The sequence below is a fragment of the Empidonax traillii genome, unplaced genomic scaffold, assembly GCF_003031625.1.
Source record: "Empidonax traillii isolate 1590-97213 ecotype Southwest subspecies unplaced genomic scaffold, ASM303162v1 scaffold487:size479533, whole genome shotgun sequence".
NCBI classification, from domain to species: Eukaryota; Metazoa; Chordata; class Aves; order Passeriformes; family Tyrannidae; genus Empidonax; species Empidonax traillii.
In genome coordinates, this window is record NW_020955680.1 from 72,775 (window position 1) to 93,223 (window position 20,449).

The window sequence follows — 20,449 nt, forward strand, 5'->3', positions numbered from 1 at the left end:
GTATTTTTACGTGCAGCTCAGTCAGAACTATAATATTCTATGTGGGAAAAAGAAAGGATTCTTGTCCCATTAAGTTAAAATAAGAGAAACAAAGCTTCTGACAAATGACTTAAAATAAAGGTACATACTTCACTGCAAAATATCAGAGATAATTGAAAATTTACACTGTCCTTGACAACTTAACATACAGAAATTGTGTGTGTGGTCCGTGCAATTATTTCAATGTTCTGGACAATCTCATTGATATTTTATTGCTCTTTTTTTGTTACATTTATGAGCTGGAAGTATTAAGAAATGCAAAGCAGCTCCTGTGAACACATTTACCCACACACAATCTCTGCCAGATATTTCTACAGGTGATGAAATGATTTAAACCTTCAGCACTTTATTTTAATCTATCATGATTGATAGAGTATCTTACCAGGAAAAAAGGATATAATAAAGCTCTTCTAATCAAGAAATATCTGGAACTATGAACAGTTTGTCTATCATCAGGTCTTCGCAAAAGGACCCTATTCTTCCACAGTCTTTAGTAATTTCTTTTTTTATTTAACATGAAATTATTATATGAATTCCATGTATAAACTCATGCCCTTTGTGCTTAAAATGTGATTTTAAGCCTTTAGGGCCAATTGAGCATCTCAGAATATACCAGACAGATATCTACCTCAAGTTCAAGTGCCTGAAAAAACTAGCACATCCTTTCTTAGCTTGAAATGTACCTACACGACTATAGTCTAGGGCCACTGGCATTCCTGAAATATTCTGACCTGGGCAAGGGACATTACTCCCACCTGAGATTTCCAGAAAACCAGTGATTGGACCACCTGCCATCCAAATCCAATACTTGAACTAAAGGCATGCTGAATGACAGGATTAGGCTCCTTGCAGACACACAGTCATGGTGGTTACTGACATCACTTTGTTAACTAGCTGGATGAGAAAGCATTTACGTGAGACGCAGAAGATTAGGGATCAGATCACTCATATTTGCATACAAGGGTCTCCAGTTTGAATTCATGTCTGAATTCAGTCTCAGATGAGACTGGACCAAGGATCAAACAAGACTCCTACCTTTCAGGCATCCTTTAGGAATAATTCAGACCAAGTGTCTATCAGCCTCCTTAGCTAAAGCTCTTCTAATCTATAAAGTAAAATGGATTTTAGTCAGAGCAGAACTTGAGTCACTCTTCTTGCAAACAAGTCTCCAATATGGCTGAGGAGTCATCCCCTAAGTACACTCAAAGAACATTTTATGCATCAACTGATAAGAACACCTCCAACAGCACACAGTGGGGGGGGGGGGTGTTGGGCTGCAGGTTCCCAAATGCCACATGCCTTGACAAAACAAGGGTTGCCCCTGAGGGGCTGCAGTGCATGGGCAAAATACACAAGGATAGTATTTAAAAGGATAGTAATTAAAAGAACAGCAGCAGAAGACCAGTAAGAAGCTCAGAGCTTCAGACCAAAATCTGCATGCACACTACCAGCTTTCTGCACCACTCCTTAACTCACTGGAGGAATTTGTATGGACCAGGTGTAACCCTTACAAAAAACGAGAGACCTTGAGACTGGGAAGTGGGAGGAAAGGTGTTTGCCTGCAGCTGAACTTGGGAAAAGGGGAAGAAAAGAGTTTATTTGTTTAATTGTTTATGTTCTTTTCTTCTTAATACACAAAATATTGATCGGAAATTTCTGTTAATGGACAATAAATTAAGTATAAATTCCCCAAGTTCATTTTGTTCATGGTGTTCACCTGAACAAAATGATCAAATTCCTCCACAGTTGTAGGGTTCAGTCCTAATTTATCTCCATGAAGCACCATCTCACGGAAGGAGACCACAGAAGTAACCACCATTAACAGAAACACTGTTGCACTCATTCCTGCCCATATTTGTGAGTCAAGAAATATTAGACTCAACATGCCTACACAACAAAGATGTGTAAGACAGGTATGCTCACTAAGATGTTTCTTTCAGGGTTTCTACACCACTTGCCATAAGTGGATAAAGGAAGTGGTGTGTTGCCAGAAACGTGTGTCAAGCACTCAGGGCTACAATACCTGAACTTGTCTATCTTAAGGATTCATGCATCTCTCACAGAAAAGACCCTAATATTGAGTGATTTTAACTCTTCTTGACCTAAAAATCCAATCAGGCTTCTTGCTAAGATTCTCTAATTATGACTTTCTCTGCCAACTTTAACCTTTACTTGGACATTTATTTTTTCTGCAAAACAGGAGTCAGTTATGTTTACTGTTTTAGTACTGACAATCATGGCCTGGTTTATTTTATACTGCTGTCAGTATCTTTTATAAAAGCAGCATAGCAAAATTAAAAAAAAAAAAAAAAAAGTAATTCAGGAAAATAGCATTTTTACATTGATAGGAAAGTTTAAAGTCACTGAGACAAAAGAATTCCCACCCCAGAGGTTTTGGCTTTAAAACATGACTAACTCCTTTGATGTAAATAAACAGACATCTATCTGTTCTTGCTTCTATACCTCAATAAAATCTGTAAGAAGCTTAAAAGTTTCTCTGCAATATAGCATGAAGCTGTGAAAAGCAACCTACCATTTCACTTCTTGCAGTAATTTCAACTGCAGACTTTAGAAGTCCAGTTGTGTTATAATAAACAAACCATACAAGTCTGATCTGATTGTGCAGACAGTAAGCAGGCGCACAGTTCGTCTTAATGTACACTAAAAATTCTTGGCACTCCAATGCAAACAAACTGCAATGAAAAAAATAGCAGCATGAGCAATCCTCCAAGTCTTGCTTAAGATTCTCCTCATTGCCCCATGATCAGTCTTCCCTGCTTCTTGTGCTGAAATGCATACAATTGTTTACGAAGAAAGCAAAACCCTCTCTCACTGAGAATATTTTCAAGCAGTCTTTCAGAAGTTTAATGCAAACACAGTAACATCTCCCTTTGAATAATATTCATTTTGTGCATATGTAGCTATATACATGCTATGGCATATCTCTGATCACTTCTAAGGAAATGTATCAAACTTTCATGGTAGCTACATGTTTAGGATTAGAATTCAAGCTGTCATTTTAATGAATAAAATGGCCAGGTAGTCAAAACTGCCCTAGCTTGAATTTGGTAAGAGCAAACAGGGAGAATAAGTCACTAGTAGAAAATTTTCTTTTATAAAGAAATTCTGTTTGATTTAGAGGGTGATTTTAGCAATGTATCTTCCTCTTAGAAATCCATAGCTCTGAATGCCTCTGAGAACTGTTTTAGTGCCGGGAATGCTTTTACCTTTAAAGTTTAATTATAGCCCTTACTTCTATCTTCTTATGCCAGACAAAACTTTCAGTAGTCAGTGGGAGTTCTGTATATCTAAAGTCACCTCTGCAAAGGAAACCCAACCAGTTAAAGATATACTTCAAGTAGATTTGAAATAGCATTGAAAATGTTTCTGTAATTGGAACTATAAAGAAAATCTTAACTGTCTAAAATACAATTTCTATAAAAGACAGTATGTTTCAAAAATTGTGTTAGCATCTTCTGTGTTAAAAACTTGAGATCTTTATGGCAATAATTACTTGGCAATCCCAGTTAACACAAAATAGGATTTTTTGCTGGCAGTGTAGCAAACACAGCACTGATGCCTCTGTTTCAGATGTCAATATTCCAGGTCTTTCAATCACAACCATTTAACTGATAATTAAGCTGCCACCCTGTCAGGACTCTGCTTTCTTTTCCTTCACTTCAAGTTCACCTAGAGTACTTTATCAAGCTACAAACCCAATACAATTTATTTCCTTAACATTTCTTATGGCCCCATCCAAACTAAATTAGTCTATAATTTCATCTTCGCCGGATGAAAGTTTGGATCAGAGACAAGATTCACTAAAATGTTCCGCATCTCTTCACAGTACATTTGTGTATAATTCTTCATTATATCATAAAACACAGTAGACATTCAGTTTTGAAAACTGAACACTCATTTACTGGTACAGTAAATGCAGACTGCAAATGTGTTGCAGATAGTGCTGGAGAGGACCTTCCTGATGACATTTCTCGTAAGTAACACTTTTTATCATTAATTAAGTAACATTCTGTATTAATTTTGTTTTTTCCATGGCGATTCCTGGAAATATCGTACTTACATATGGGATATATGTTTATATAATTATAAATAAATATAGAATATTTTAAATAGTCTTGCATGTCTGAAACTGACTCTTTCCTAGCAATTGCTTGGAGATAGAACTCTGTAAAAGAATGCAACAAAAATTCTGATCTTGTAGCTTTTTAAAATCAATTTTCCTCCAATAACAAATCATGAGTATTTAAAGCGTAATACATACATACATTTACAGCAAAATAAACTCAGCCATTTTTAACCATGTTTGGTTTTTATCTTGACTGATACATTTTTCTTGCCGTTTCTTTGAGATTCCATTCAGTGAAATATAACCTATTTCTTCTACAACATGCAAGTTACCATTGTCATGAAGAAAATTCACATCAAGAAGAGAAAATGATATAATACCACAGGAATAGTTTCATGTTGACAACTAAGAAGATTTTCCTCCAAAACAGAACACTGACTTGACTACTTAAAGATGCTTCATAAATAAAACACTTTCCTAAGAAAGGTTGCAACACCCAGACAGTCCCAGAACTCCCAGGAAATTATATTGCTAACGCCACACAGTGACTAAGCTTTCTAAAAATGGTCTCAAAAGAATGAAGGTCAAAAGGAACAGAAAGAAAACACAGATACACTACGTGGTTTGCCTTTCCTCATCAAGCAGTACAGCTATACAGGTCCTTGGCAGATACATGGCCTGTCCCTTGTATTGCACCTTACTGGGACAACTTATACCTACATCACTTTCTCATGGCCTTCCAATATCCTGTCCAACTTGTAATCCTTGCATTATATGACCTCTCAAGAAATCTCCGTTCTACTCACCAAACACACTCACTCTCACCCCCTCTTCTGCATTTTTCTTGATTCTTCTGCCAGGAAACCAAAGCTTTTCCATGACCCAGCAGCTGGATTTAGAAAGGGATCAGTTAAAATCTAGTACTGTTTATAAGGACAAATGATGATCTTTGTACATTCAGAAACAACCTCTTGTAGCCTCTTAACCTTGTCCCAGAATTGCATTTCTCCTCGGCTAGGTCAACTTAACAAAACATGACCAAGTCATGTCAATGATATTATAAGCCAAGAACACAACAAGAATTTTGGAAAAAAATAGAACTGCAATGGCATTTTCAAAATGTTTAAATGTTTATTTTTATCTTGTTGCTGACCAAATTTCCCAGGGAAGTTAAAGACTGAAGTGACATGAGGTGTACAAACCTATTGGAAGTTTGCTTTCTTTCTGATGACATTGGAGATTGTCTGTAAATTCCTGGTATTTTTTGAGCCTTGCATTGATAATATCTTACAGAAAGGACTAAAAGCAGCCATGGAAGAAGAACAAGCCAGAGTTAAGTGCAATGTAATGACCTAAGGAGAAATAGGATCACTTTTGTAACTTAGCAGACATATAAGGATGTTGTTTTCATGGATCTTCAATCTTTCCACCCCTCTGACTGAGAAAGATGATAGATTGTCCACATCAAATTTTGGGCCTGTGATTATTTTGTGTCGCACTTATGTCAAGTACAGTGAGTTTACAATTTCAGTTGAGACCTCCAGGACCTAGTAATATATACAAACAGACAATAAGAAAAAGCTACTAGCCCAAGTAAAAATTAAATTGTCATAATCATTTAATGAATGAAATTACTAAGACAATTCTTTATGTCCTTTTAAGATTGTCAAAGTTTTAATTTCTTTCTGAAATAAACATTCCTCAGCATTTCACACGTCTTTAATTATTCCAGGATTCAGCAAATATTAACTGTTTTGTCTGAAATTTTGTATGCTTGCTTCAGGATGATTCAATTATTCCCATCTGAGAGATTCTAATGTCTGCAAAACTTCAGTTGAATAAAGCTAGTCTAACCTCTGAAAAATATCAATTCCATGATGCCGAGGAGAGGATTGCAATAATACAACAGATCTGCACTGAGGACTCAGTCTGTACTGAGCATGTTCAGTCTCCAGAGAGCATTTACCTTTTAGCTGAATTGCTGCACAGGCCAGTATACTCTGTTTCAAGCTTTAATTGATTTGCTGTATTTGCTATATTTCCCACACTTGCAGTCAGTTACCACTGGGGGGAGAGGATAAGCAAACCAAAGGCAACTAAATTTTCACATATACTACTCAAATCCTGCCAATCCTAAAAACAATGAGACTTCATATCTCTTCTTCCTCCTAGGTTTAAATCTATTTTCCTAGTTTGTAACAACCTTCTCTAGGATTGTGAAGGAGTGTGCTAAATTTCAGGAATGCCAAGATTTCTCTTTCAGCAGAATATTGTGGGTGCAGGGGTGGAGATGGTGATAGAGTGTCAAAATGAAAATTTATAACAGACTTGTGGCACAACTTCAGTTACTGAGTGATTACTGCCATTCCTTAGCAACCCACTTTCCTCCTCAAGCTATGCCGTTAACATTCTGGAGTATTAATTAGTGGCTTTGAGGTCATCTCCAGCACTTCAGCTATGTCAGGATTCCTCAAAATTTGGAAAAAGCAGCACAAACCTTGTAAGAATCTAGAACCAGATGCAGAAATAGATCTGTTTTGATATAATCACATCAGGAAAAGAAAAAAAAAGAGAAAAAAAGTTATATTATTTGCACTCAAAATGTCTAAATTGTTAACAAATGCTTCAGCAAAATGTCTATTTAACTCACAGGGCAAGGGAGTTAGAGAGATGTCCTCTCTTGTAAATAGACAATATTGTTCTCCACTTCAGTGTGTGATCTTCAGGATTTTCTAATATCCAACAGACAGACAGCATGAAAAGGTAGGGATGGAAGGTCTCTGTAAATGATCTTTTCTGCCAACACTGGAAGAGCAATTCCTCTGGACATGCATTTTGATTTCTAAATTAAATGCTTGGTATGCTCCTGAAAACTTCACAAAGTCACCTTTTCAAGCAGTTACTGAGGGTGTGTGCACTTCATGAGACTGTGACATCTTCAGAGACCATAATTGCTTTGAGTCAGTTTTCTAGTAGCTGCTGCCTCTCACAAGTTGATGAGCTCCAGATAGTATGGTTCTGCTCATTCTGCTTTTCATCCATAAATCAAAGTTCTGCACTTGGTACCCTTGCCAGAGGTCCCAGCCTGGTATTAGGCATTTGAATTCCTCCCCCTATTTTTATTGCATATGAAAGACTAGTGCCTGATTTTTTGAAGATTTTAGGGATTTTTGTTAGTTTGTTTTTCATGTGACTGAAATATCACCTGTTAAATAGAACCAGAATAATGAAAGCATAAAAGAAAGGTTTTACCTGAGGTTGTATGGAAGTACTTGACACTACAGTAACATGATTTTGGGATAATTAATGAATGAGCTGTGGTGTGATAAACAAAGCATTAAGAATGTTAGGGCATAAAAAGATTAATGATAAATTCTGCCTTTCATCTCTCTGACTATGATCTTGAAATTATTTTTTAAACTATTGTATTAAACCTGTAGAAGTTTCTTTTCTTCACCTCGAGAAGTACCCTAAAAAGCAAGGGATGAATATCTAAACTATTTTCAGTTACTGTTTTGAAGAAGATATTTCATCTGTAATTTTCTGAACTATGGGAGTGGATTGCCACCATCTCCCAGTGTTTTCCAGTTGTATGCACAAAGATATATATGAATTCAAGGGCAGTAAGAGTGGTCTACACTACACTGTAATGAGCTGGCCCTCAATAAATCTATGATTTTTTTACTTTATTTTGTTTCTATCCTTTTGGTGTTTTATCCAGCACACTTACAACTGTGCTCTATGATAAACCATGTGTTGCTAACATTACTTTTGATCTTCCATTCAGCCTGGAGGGGCTCAAGACGAAACCAAAGTTGAGATATGCAACATGGATTTATAGGAAAAGCATGCATAAAAGCACTTTATAGATACTATTTACCCATTTTTAATCAATTAAGTTATAAAAGTAAGACTTTGTTTTTCTTTAACTAAAATTATTTTAACAGCTCATTTTGTATAATCTGGACTAATAAATTCAACAAGGACACTAATCTTCTTAATTACTTCAAGTCTGAAGTGCCCTTTTCAGATGAATAACAAATTGAATTTATTATTTTAAAATATATATATATATATATATATATATATATATATATGCATGACAAAGATGACTTCAGCACTTTCTGGAAATTAGCATTATTTTACCTGCAATTATTTGAGCAATTTCCCATGAGATTGCTAAAATATACATGGATATTATTTTTTAAAAAAAGCCTTCTCAAAGACAATATTGCTTGCAACCATTCTATTTACTCAGCCACAGCTTATCTGATTTAAGTTGGTGAGATCTGAAAATCATTTCACTCTAGCATAATTTCAGCTGCTGAGTTACATATTATATTTTCTTCTGACAGATTCAACCCCTTTGATTTCATGATAGTTGTGTAAAGCAATCTGTTTTGCTACGGCATTGTAAAGCTAAGTTCTAATTTTGCAGAAATTCACGGGAACAGAATATGAACATTACAAGAGTATAGTATTTAATTAAAATTCTGTAGAATTAAAAATGTTAAATTATTTCTAAAAACACTAACAATCTGGGGCAACTCATTAATCATAATAGGGTCTGGCACTTGTATAAAAAGAAATGGCTGGAAGTATGTACACTGATCTTAAGTATTAAAAAGGAAGAACAATTTCTCAGCAGGAAGCTAAAGAGGAGACATTTTTGAGTAATAAACCTATTAAAAAAACCCAGCTGAAATCATCTCCAGGTGAGAGGATAAGTTTGCATCTGTCTGGGAATTAAAGGAGTAACAGTTTTGGGCTCTTCTACCTACTATTGAACACTTGCATAGCAGTAATACAACTGTACTGGGGTTATCTCAGCAAACCACTCATGATTCAGTAAAACTTGTACAGACAAGCTTTATTTTTAGCATGGAATTGAACCACTCTGTTTTAATGGGAACACTTACATATACTTTTTTCAGACAATGACAGTTCTCTCCTGAATACAGACTGTGGTCCCTATTAAGACTGAATTTTAAATGATGTGAAGGACATACACTGTTGCTGCAAACAAAGTTTACAATCTCTCCTTGGTCCCTATATTTCACTTTTAAAAATCATTTTTAACATTTTAACATTTTAAAAATCCCTTAAAAAAAGAAAGGTTTCATTGACGAGCTACCAGCCTGCACCATGAGCTTGGAAGGAATTGCTTTCTTAACCACTGATTTGAATCAAATTCTGGCAGGAGGATGCAAGTATCATATATTTTCAACCACACTTCTTTTTTTGTTTTGGTGTGTTTGTTTGTTTTTCAGTAGAGGATTTGAAACAAAAATTCTCCTGACCACAGTAAAAAACCTGAAACACAGATTATAAAGGAAAAGGATGATGCAGCTCAAAAACCTGACGGGCGTTTCAGACTACACCTAGGTGCTAATTGTAAAAGCAAGGCCTAGAGTTTTCCAGAATGAAGAAAGAAAAGCTGCCTCAGGGGGCAAGAACAAACATTTTTCTACTTACAGAATTTGATTATAAAGCAGAAGGTTGAAAAGAGTTGGAAGAAGACTAGGATTCTCTGCACAGTGTTCTGCACCATCAACAGAATTATTTACCATGGAACTGATCCATAAAGGGGTTTAGCATGATTGTCACAATGCTTATCTTTCCATCACCTCAGGGAATTGATAGCTGTGAACAAGGCAGTTCAGTTTGTGTTCCAAGGTGTTGCAGAGTTAAGCAACTAAAAAAGAGTTCCACAAAAGCAGTACATCATTTGGAAGGCAATTTTTTAATTCCTAAAACAAGAATGTGTTTCATAGTTCTTCAAAATTTTTCTGGGAATTTCAAGGGTTTTTTTCTTGGAATTAAAATGTACGGTTGATGGTTTTTCACAAAGCACACCTAGAAGATGCCGCAAAGCAGCATGGGAGATTTTTTTAAAATGTTTGCATTTTTGGTGTCAAAATTTGGCTTTCCTACAGAACATGATGCATAAACTGCAAAGTTACAGTGATTCTCACAGTCTTGAATGAATTGGTCTGTTTTTAGGGAGAAAAACCATAAACTGAGCACACTCAAAACAAAAGGGTAGTGGAAAAGATGGGTCCAATAACACACTTTTTACTTTTAAAAATGGAAACCCATCTAAAGCCCACAAGATTTGAAAAAATAAATGTTGCAGGTAACTTGTCTGAAGGTGCTTTAAATAAACAATCCTCAGCAATTCCACATGTTTTAACACTCTCCTAATCAATTAGTTGCTGTCAATTGACTCTGGATCAGGAACAAGAATGTAGTGCTCAGTTACAATCAGACAGTCTTCTTTGTCAGTACATATGACGTAATTTTTAAAATATGTAATGTTCAGATACCTGATTAAAAGTCTTAGTAGTAACTCTCTCAAATTAAGACTTTAAGGATTATGGCTAGACAGGATACGGAATCATATTGCGAAACAGTCACAGACTCTCACTATTCCTTCTGCGTAGTCTGTGCAACTTCTACTGTGCGTAATGAAGGAGTCTGGAAACTTGCAGAAAAAAAAATTTACTAAACAAGATAAAGCAACTGTGTTATCTCCAGGATGAGACACTGTGCATACCTAGCTTGAGTGGCTGGAGTAATTATGTCCCGCCACTCAACTGCATATTTCCTGCAGCACTTCCTTCTATCACAGTCAATGGAACTTTTCAGGATCAAAATCAGGTCACCCTCAGTTATGTCAAGTCTGGCCAGCTTGAGCTGGAAGGAATGACAAATTAACAAAGTAAACTCAGAGAAATCACATATGTCTCTCCCTAATCAGAAAAACAAACATCCTCTTTGCAATTTCTTCATACACTGAGTACAGTGATTCAGTAAATGACACATCAGGTAGAATGAAACTTTGGAGTATGTATCAGCACACCAGGGAAAATGGAGACTGACAGGACAGCTGGGCACATACGCTTTGACAGCACTTTTCCCTCAATACTTCACCCTTATGGTAATATGCAGATAATGTCAGCATATAGAAGCAGTATCTTTATAGGGAGCTTTATTTGGCCAAAACTCTGTACAAGGCACATACCTGAAAATATACCTACATCATAATATGGCAAAATGCAATCTTGGAGAAAGAGAATGGACTTCATTCTCTAGGTTATTTAATCTTTGATATCTACCCCAAACTCACAACTGCATTTTTATTTAAGATAGTTCTGAGTTACGCCAAGTGTTACTAAGTCAGAGTCAGTGAACTGGCAAGAAATACACAAGACAATTCAGCAGCAATACTACAGAAAACCCCACTCTGAACATATTTTTCGATTGGAGAGGTTAATGCTTAGGTCTGTGTTCCTTCTCTCACCTCTTGCAAGTTACTGTTTCTTCCTTGTAGCCTGGAAGCAGAATGAATAAAATTTAGAGTAAACAGATTTTCATCAGACTAACCAAAAATATGAACAAGTCTTGTTGGAAATTCTGTGGAGTATTTCATTATCCCAGTTACCTCAAATTTACAGCTCTGTAACCAGACATTATTTCTGGCAGGTATTGTCACTATCTGGAGATTTGCATATTGCATAACAAAAGGGATACAATCCAATCATGGAGTAAGCATGATACAAAACTGTTGTTTAAGGCATTATATTTGAAGTAGAAAATTGTGTTGTAATCTTTTGGCATAGAAATCAACCACCCCAGATTCCCTATTGTCTCCCATCTCTTTCAGCAGCTCTTCCTCCAGCCTCTCCCATGGTCAGTCATTTCATGTGGCAGGAAAGATAGATTTAGATTAAATCATTATTTTCCACCGGGAAACACTGAAAGGATAAGTAATTGAGATCTTGCAATGAGAACAAAAAGGAGTAAATGTGATAACTTTATATGAGATACACTTCTACACCAGATTAATAAGGATAAAATTATATTAAATGATTTCTACATATAATTTACTTGCAATTTGCGATATCATCTACATACAGCAATGGTGTGAATTCATTTCAGTGAAAGATACCTGAGAAATACAAACAATATGGAATCTTAGATTAAAAAACATACTCTTTTTCATGGATTCTCTAAAATACATGAAAGTAGGGGTAGTTCTACTGGTTTGTGACAGCTATCTAATATGAAAAACTACCTTAGAGGTGAAATACCACAAAATTTATGGCTTTTCTAGAGGTTACCTACATATATGTTCAAATAAACACACAAAAATGAGATCCTAAGAGAAAAAAAAATACATTAAATGTAAATAGTTGTTTATATCCAGATTCTCCAACTCAAGCTGCCTGCACAGAATAGAAAACGATGGCATATTCACAGACACCACACTTAAATGTTTAGAAAACATTTAAGAGGTGACTGGATATTTAACTAAGTCTCTCATTTTTCGATTATGGTAATAATCCAAAATAATATAAATAAAATAATGATCTGCCCATTTCAGCATCGGAAAGTATCATGAGCCTGAGCTTTTGTCAGTGACCCAATGATGTTATGTTCCCCTTTTCTTCCTGACAATGAAGTGAAATAGAAATCATGTTATATCTGGCCATATGATGTAGATTGCTTCAGATATCAAAGTGTCTTTTGAACTGAAATAGAGTCAAAACAATTTGTGCTCATTTCCACAGGGCAACCTACGCTCGTTTTACCAAGCTAGGTCAATGTTTCCTTGAAATTTTGACAATAAGAAATGTTTTATGCTCTGGTGCATGAATTTAAAAGGAGAAAAGGTTACTTTCCATTCATACTACACATTGCTTTATGTCCATTTTCAGGCACCTGGGTCCCCCCATCACATAAAACATGGCATGATAAGAACCAACAGTGATTGAAATAAACTGTGGAGATGGGACAAATTTGTGCTGGTGAATTTTTTTTCATGAGCAGAGGTCTGAGAAAGAAGTATATTAAAATGAGTCACTATAGGAGTGAACAGTTCAGCTTGTATGTGTGATTCATTGCAAAAAAAGCTGGATGTCTGTATATGCCAAGGCCTCCTTTGAGAAAATAATGTATTTTGTGATTTATGTTGTTTCTCTATGTAAGTATTGGGCAATACTTTAATCGCAAACAGATCAGTTTCTGAGACTTTAATTTCTTAATAAAGCATTAATAGGCAAAAATATGTAATTCAGAAAGTTGTCCACCACAGCACTTAACTTGAAACAGGAATCCAAGATTATCAAGCACTCACATGATTTCAGCAATACTGCTTCTTTTAAAGTGCATCTGAGTTATAGCTCTTGGAAACATCTGTTTACTCAAGTACAGTGTTTGGTAACCTTAGCAATACTTTATTTATTCATTTAATGCCCCACAGGTCAACGCCTCAAACTTGTCAAACTGAGGGCAGTTTCTTAAACTGTTGTTTAGTTCAATAAAGAAAAAATTAACTATATTGTTGGTTCTTGAATGGTGCTACATATTTTCAATCATAAAGACCTTCGTTCCTATAAAGTTGTTAATCTAGCATATTTCAGCCACATTTGATGAAAATACACAACAAAACAAAAAGCCCTTGGAAACAAAATTGATTTTTCTGGTTGACTAACTGATCTAGGAAATTCTTGCCAAATAGTCATGCCTTACTGTCTCTTCCAAATTTTAAAAGTTTTTAATCTTTTAAAAATTACTCTATAAAATTACAAAGCACAGATTATGGTGGATACCTCATCAGCAGAATTGTGTTTTGGGAACCACTAAATTTAAAACTGTTGCGTGGCACTTTGCCCTTGACCTGTATCACTCAGAAAGCCAAACATGCACACATGACTGAGAGGTCTGTCAGTAATAGAAACACTAACAAATTAAAGTTGCATGATTGATAAAAGCAGACACCTGAAGCTTCCTTCTCTTTTGAGACACCTCCTAAAATGCTTGCACAATGGTAATTATTGAAGTTTTGGTATCTTTCATCCCCAAACTGTGAGAAATTAAAATAACAGTTTATTGATTTGTTTTGATTTCCTGGTCAGGTAATTGTTCTCCCCTTCCTCGTCATTATTATCTGACTTCTACTTTCTTTTAGGACTTTGAAGTTTCCTTCTTCATATAGTAACAGATTCAGAACCTGTTATGGTTTGAAAATTAGCAGCGCAAATGAGATGTTTATTTAAAACAAACTCTGACAACATTTGCAGAGTTCTGCAGAAAGTCTGTCACCTGCGGGGCGCCCTATGGCAGCAGCATCGGTCTGATGGCTGCAGCATCATCACCAGATCAAGAGCCTGGCAAGCAGAGGAGCAGCACAGGCTGGCACAGGTAGGAGACAGAAAAGGAAGGAGAAGGGACCAGGGCCCTGGAGGATGGGGTGAGCATGAGGTGCTCTGGCCCCTCCTGCAAAAACCACATATCTCTCTTGTTGGCTTGCATGATTACTCCATTCTGGACTTACAGGGCAAAGGAGTAGTAAGGGCACTGGCTGGGTGGATGGCTTAGCATGCAGACAGCAGAACAAATTGAGAACAAACATGGTAGATGCCTCTACCATGACAGCAAAAGTCAGGTCACTAACCATGCTCCTCGCAGACCTATATCCCCCTCACAAGCCCTAGGAGAGCACTTCCAGCAGTCTTCAAGGCTGCAGCCAACAAAGACTGCTACAGAAGAGACCAACCAGGGAATTAAGACCTGTGTAGAGGAATGGCTTCCCACTCCAGCTTCTCCTACTGCTGTAGTTCCTCCACCACACCATGTTCTGGCAGTTGTGAAAGGTGGGAGGCGTTTCTTGTCCTCCCCTATCCTACTAGGCCAGGAGAACCAAAGTTGAATCATGCTGTCTGAAGGGTCACACATAGAAAGGCAGAGCCAGAGAACTGAAAGCTCTCTCATTTCTCAAGAAGACCCTTTATTATGACTTTAGAAGACCCTTTTACAATGCCTTCGGATAGAATTAGATGATCTCTCACAAGAATCTACTCACATTTGGCCAAAATAAAAATACATAGTTCACGTTTCTGAGTGGGAATGCATAGCTGAGCAAACATGCTTCCCCATACAGCACTCTCTTCTCAGCCCTCTGGATACCTTCAACCCAGCAGGGCATGACACTGCAAAGGGGGATAGGTACTGAATGGTATCCGAATGCAAACTGACAAGAGATATCAACATTAAAACTGGGTGAGAATCATAGAATCATAGAATTAACTGGGTTGGAAGGGACTTCCAAGATCATCAAGTCCAACCCTTGATCCAACCCCACTGTGATTACTAGATCGTGGCACTCAGTGCCACATCCAGCCTTGTCTTAAAAACCTCCAGGGATAGTGAATCTACCACCTCTCTGGGCAGCCATTCCAGTGCCCGATCACTCTCTCTGTAAAGAACTTCTTTCTAATATCCAACCTAAACCTCCCCTGGCACAGCTTAAGCCCATGCCCTCTTGTCCTGCTGATGATTGCCTGGGAGAAGAGACCAACCCCCACCTGGCTACAACCTCCTTTCAGGGAGTTGTAGGGAGTGATGAGGTCACCCCTGAGCCTCCTCTTCTCCAGACTAAACAACCCCAGCTCCCTCAGCCTCTCCTCATAGGACTGGGAGAAACCCAGGGCAAGAATTTGGAAGTAAGACTAAACTGAGCCGGGTGGTTCAGAGGGAGACAAGAGACAAACTGGATAGTAGTGACTACACATGGGCTAGGACCAGAACAGAGACTTGGGTTTGAGTGCAAAATCTATAATAAGACAATGAAGAGAACAAGACTGAAATTAAAAAACTGGAAAGCAGAAATGCGTCTGACTAAATGAAAGGAATGGGACTGGACAAGGAGTTGGAGTAGGGGAGAGACAGGACTGCAACAAAGATGGCCAGAAGATGAGCAGCAGAGTTGAAGCTAGCAAAACCTGGACAGAAGAGCAAATATCTTCCCAAGGATGCTCTTGTACAAGGTGATGACTGGAACCCTGGCCTCTGAATACCACTGTTTCTTTGATTTCTGAGCATACTTATCAGCAAAAGGCTTGTAAACAATGGTGGTATCGAGATGATGGAATATAACATTTCTCTATTTCCACTCTGTTTTACAAAGAACTTACTTTCACCCATCCCTGTCAGTGAGTACTATATTCACCTGTGAGAAAAATGAAAGCACATGCCATGTTCTTGAACACTATGCCCAAAATGAGCGGAAGCTTCTAATCTTAACAATTCCACATTTCAATTTCCTTTATCTAATAATTCTCTCCTCTCCTCTTACGGACATATTGTGAAAATCAATGAGGCATTCCAGGACTACGGTTGTGGACACAAGAAATCCACTATGAAAATAAACACTCAAGTATACAGAAGAGAATTTCAGTAGCATACACTAAAATAACATGGGGCCATGCATTCAACTGCAATGTATGATAAAAAGGAAAAATAATCCTCTTGTTAAATTAAGGGCAGTTAGGTTTTACTGTGAATGAAAGCATCTAAAGAATCTGTTTCCTTAAGACTAAAAACAATGTGCATATGCCTGCTCATAAGTAGACTGAAGTTTAATTCTGGCATTCCCTAACTTTTGCAATATCAAACTGTGCAAGTCCATAATGAACAACACAAAGTTGAAACATTAATCTTTCCAAACCTCATGAATAGTGACTTATATTACCTTTCAATTTTCCAGAAAAAAAAAATATAATCAGAAAGACCAAGTGCAAGTGTTAAGAAAACACGCAATTCTAAAAAGGTTATGCTTCTAAGCAAACGCTGACGAAGTGTTTATAACACTTGTAGGAACCAAGTGACCTCTACTTGCTAGAAAATAAGTAATCTTTAACCACTGGCTCCTATGCTGGACATTCAAAGAATCTGCGGTTTTAGCACGTCATAATAATTTGCAGTGAGTTACAAAAAAGTAATCTCAAAGACATGGATTTATTTCCCAAAGAAAATATTAACTATTACTGAAAAATAAAATTATCTATAGCCAAGAGTTATTTTTAGCTGAAAACAATTCATTCTTAGAAAGTGTAAGTAGATGGGTGTCAAGAATGATAAATGGAATAGGGTTTTATTGCACCATAAATGTGAAACAAGGATTGTGCCCTGATGTGATTACAAGAGCAAACCAAATTACTATGTTTGGAGGTATCAGTAAATCCAATATAGTTTCCTGTACATAAAACTTCTAAATATTCTAAGGTCATCAATCTTGAAAACACATGGTGAATATTTCTGCAATTTCAGTCAGTGAAAAAGTAACATCTATTAAAGAAATTCTTGCACCTGGTATAAGCATCACTCCTACAATGCAACACTTTTGTTTAAGAATCTCCTATGGAAGCCATTCATCCAGAACAGTATATGTAGTTTTCTGGGTGTATCCGTATAGTGCCCTATGATGTTGATATAAGAGTTTTTCAGTTGATCTGCATTTTTTTATTTATCATGCATTTGTTTAACGATTTCACCTCTAAAATGGCACATTCAACTCAAAAGCTTTTGACTACATTGGAGTTAAATACATATTCTATGACATTTGTAACAAAAGTCCAGTTGGAGGGATAGTCCTACAAGGACTGTAATAACCATCTACAAGTGAAGGAGTTGAGGCACACACCTGCAAGGAGGGAGAACAGAAGGTAATTTCACATTCTGCACCCTCATTTTTAAATAGCCCCAATAAAAAAAAGAAATACAACTGAGCTCTTATTCTCTCTAAAACAGTTACTGTAGGTGTCTGGTTAAGGGCTGGGTCCCAAAGCTGCCACTCCAGCTGCACCACAGCCATTCCTCAGCCTAGCAGCATGTAGCTCACTGATGTAGACCTTACCACACCCTCACTGTGATCTGTCCCAGCCTGGGCCATCCCTTTCTCCAGGGAAGTACCCTAGATCCGGGACTGGGTCTCTGTCTGCTGTGCCACTCCTGCCTAAGGCAATGGAATGGGCCTGGCTAACAGGTCCTGCCTCCCCCACAGGGATGCCCTATGGCGCCCAGCTCCCCACTGCATGGGGAACAGCAACCTGTTCCATATAACCACCAAATTAATGTGAAATGCCAAGCAAGAGATTTTTTTTTTTTTTTTTTTTTTTTTTTTTTTTTTTTGGTGAAAGTCAGTTTCAGTTCTAAACAAAAAGAAATAGCCTTTTAAAAACGCTCTGTAGAAGTTGTCATTTCAGACCTCAGACTCCTTTTCTCCTTTATGGCCCGTCTGTTTTGTGTCCATGATGCAAGCACTATAAGGGAGTCTCTTCCTACTGTACAAACACCATATTTTCATAGGAAACAATAGTTAGAATCCATCATGGGAGATGCAGCTTCATAGGGAACTCTGGCTTAGCAGAGAAAAATGGGAAGAAGTACCCTTAGACCTTGACCAGTATTTTCTCATCTGATGTAAATTTTGCATTCCTAGATGAATGATGACCAATTGGTAATCACATAATCTGAATTCTGGGATAGCTTTCCTACTATTTAAAGGATTCAAATGCCTTAAAACCCCTTTTCTTCTAGTCTTGAAGTAATTCAGGCTTAGTATGTAAATCCAGAGCAGGCAGAGCTTCTCTGGTTAGCTGGTCTGAAGAGGCACTGCATCTCCAGTGACAGTGAAAGCTCTAGGAGACAGAACAACAAAAAGTTTTTTAAAAAGCAAGAAAAAATAATCAACTGAAGAAAGCAAGAACTTGCCTACAGCAACCTAAGATCACCTAAGGACTGCTGCAGCTGTTTCTCTTCCCATGTACAGAAGTTTTCTCTAACAAACAAGTACACTGGAAAAGAGTTTTAAAAGTGCAGAAGTTGCAGATGAGCAGTGAGTAGTAACCTCATGACTATGGAGAAAGCACTTTGCAGGAAGCAGATGAATTTCCAGGTTTCTGAAAGTCAGAAATTTGGGTAAGACCTATCTGGAGTCTTCTCAGAACTTAAACCTGTGTTACCTGAAATAGCTGTGTCCATGCACTTTCTTCTGAAATCACAGGACTCACCAGCCTTTGATTCACACCGAGAGGATTCCTTCAGGCTTCAATGAATAGAAGATTTGCACTCATGCAATTGAAAGATAAAGCAGGACCTTTGACTTAACACAAAAATGCAGCTGTTTTTCAAATGTTAGGTGACTGTATGTGCATGCTGAAAAGTTCTGAGCAGTAACATACTAAAGCTTTAAATATTGAGATTTTACATTGAAATAGGCAACACACCTAATTACTCATAATAAATAGTAAGAAACCTATAGCAATAATACAATCTCAGTTATCAATGATGATGATGGTAGCAGGAACAATAATAGTCCCCTACCCACATTTTACAAATAATTTTTTCCAGATTTTTATGTTTTATTTTTGTGGTTTTATCAGAAGAGTGTTTAGGGAACTTTTTCCCCTCTGTATCTCAGCCTGAACATGTAAGAGTGAAAGGAAAAGTGGAAAAATGCTGGAATTGCTTATGACTTTTGTGAGACGGCGTTTGCATTCCTAGAAATCCCAACCACTATAAAGAAGTCTAACTCTTTTGCAAAGCCTTCCCTCAGAACTGCACAAAAATAGACCAGGTGTAGAAAAAAAATGTAAAGGGAACCCCATATGCCTTTGAAAATACTGAAGCATTTGAACAGGCTGCCTGGGAAAGTGGTGGAGTAACCATACCTAGAAGTGTTAAAAAAATGTGTGGAATGGCTCTTGAGGAGATGGTTTAGTGGTGAACAGGGTGAAGGTGCTAGGTTGATGGTTGGACTCAGTGCTCTCAAAGGTCTTATCCAACCTTAACAATTCTAGGATTCTATGAAATCAAATTAAAGAGAGGTATGTGAATCAAATTAAAGCAAAGTAAGACTGAAGTGTAGCAAGTCTGCATAGATGGCCCACAATATCAGCCATGGTTTCTGCAGAGCAGTAAAAGGGCCACAAGCCCCACTTGTATTGGCTCAAGAGACAGGCAACCCCTGGGTATCCACTGCCCTAAGCACCACTTTGCTTCACTACAGTATTATTGTATTATTTGCTTCTTTATTACTCTATGCCACACAATGCCTGTTTCTCTCTATCACCCAGTGGGAAAACCTATATAATTAGGGAAGCAAGACAATGACAGTCTGATTCTCCACAGCAGCATCATGTTCCACTGAACACAGCAGCATCATGTTTCATTGAACACAGGGGCTGTATTAAAAAGGGGCTGACAAAGTGGACACAGATAATTTTTTTCCAAGTTAGTGAACAAGCTGAGTATCCCCAAAGATAGATAGATAGATCCATCTACTGTGATGTAGCAGATGCTGGTTAACATAGCAGAGCAATCTGCTATTTTTTTTTTTCATTTTCTGAGATCTAAAGATCAGTCTTGCTTCTACCAAGACATCATCACATTTCCTGAGTATCATTTTGACTCTGAGACTCAATCAAATCGAAACTATGAGAAATAAAAAAGTGCTTTCTTGTTTTTCTTTTGCACATT

General features: G+C 37.2%; 1 long non-coding RNA gene across 1 annotated transcript; it reads right to left on the reverse strand.

Annotated features, from left to right (window-relative positions):
• Positions 1 to 1,072: 1,072 nt before the first annotated feature.
• LOC114063736 lies at positions 1,073 to 5,016 on the reverse strand. The gene is made up of 3 exons (XR_003572605.1): positions 4,933 to 5,016; positions 3,293 to 3,359; positions 1,073 to 1,144 (listed from the first exon to the last, which is right to left on the reverse strand). It is a non-coding gene; the product is annotated as an uncharacterized LOC114063736 (long non-coding RNA).
• Between the last annotated feature and the right edge of the window lie 15,433 nt (positions 5,017 to 20,449).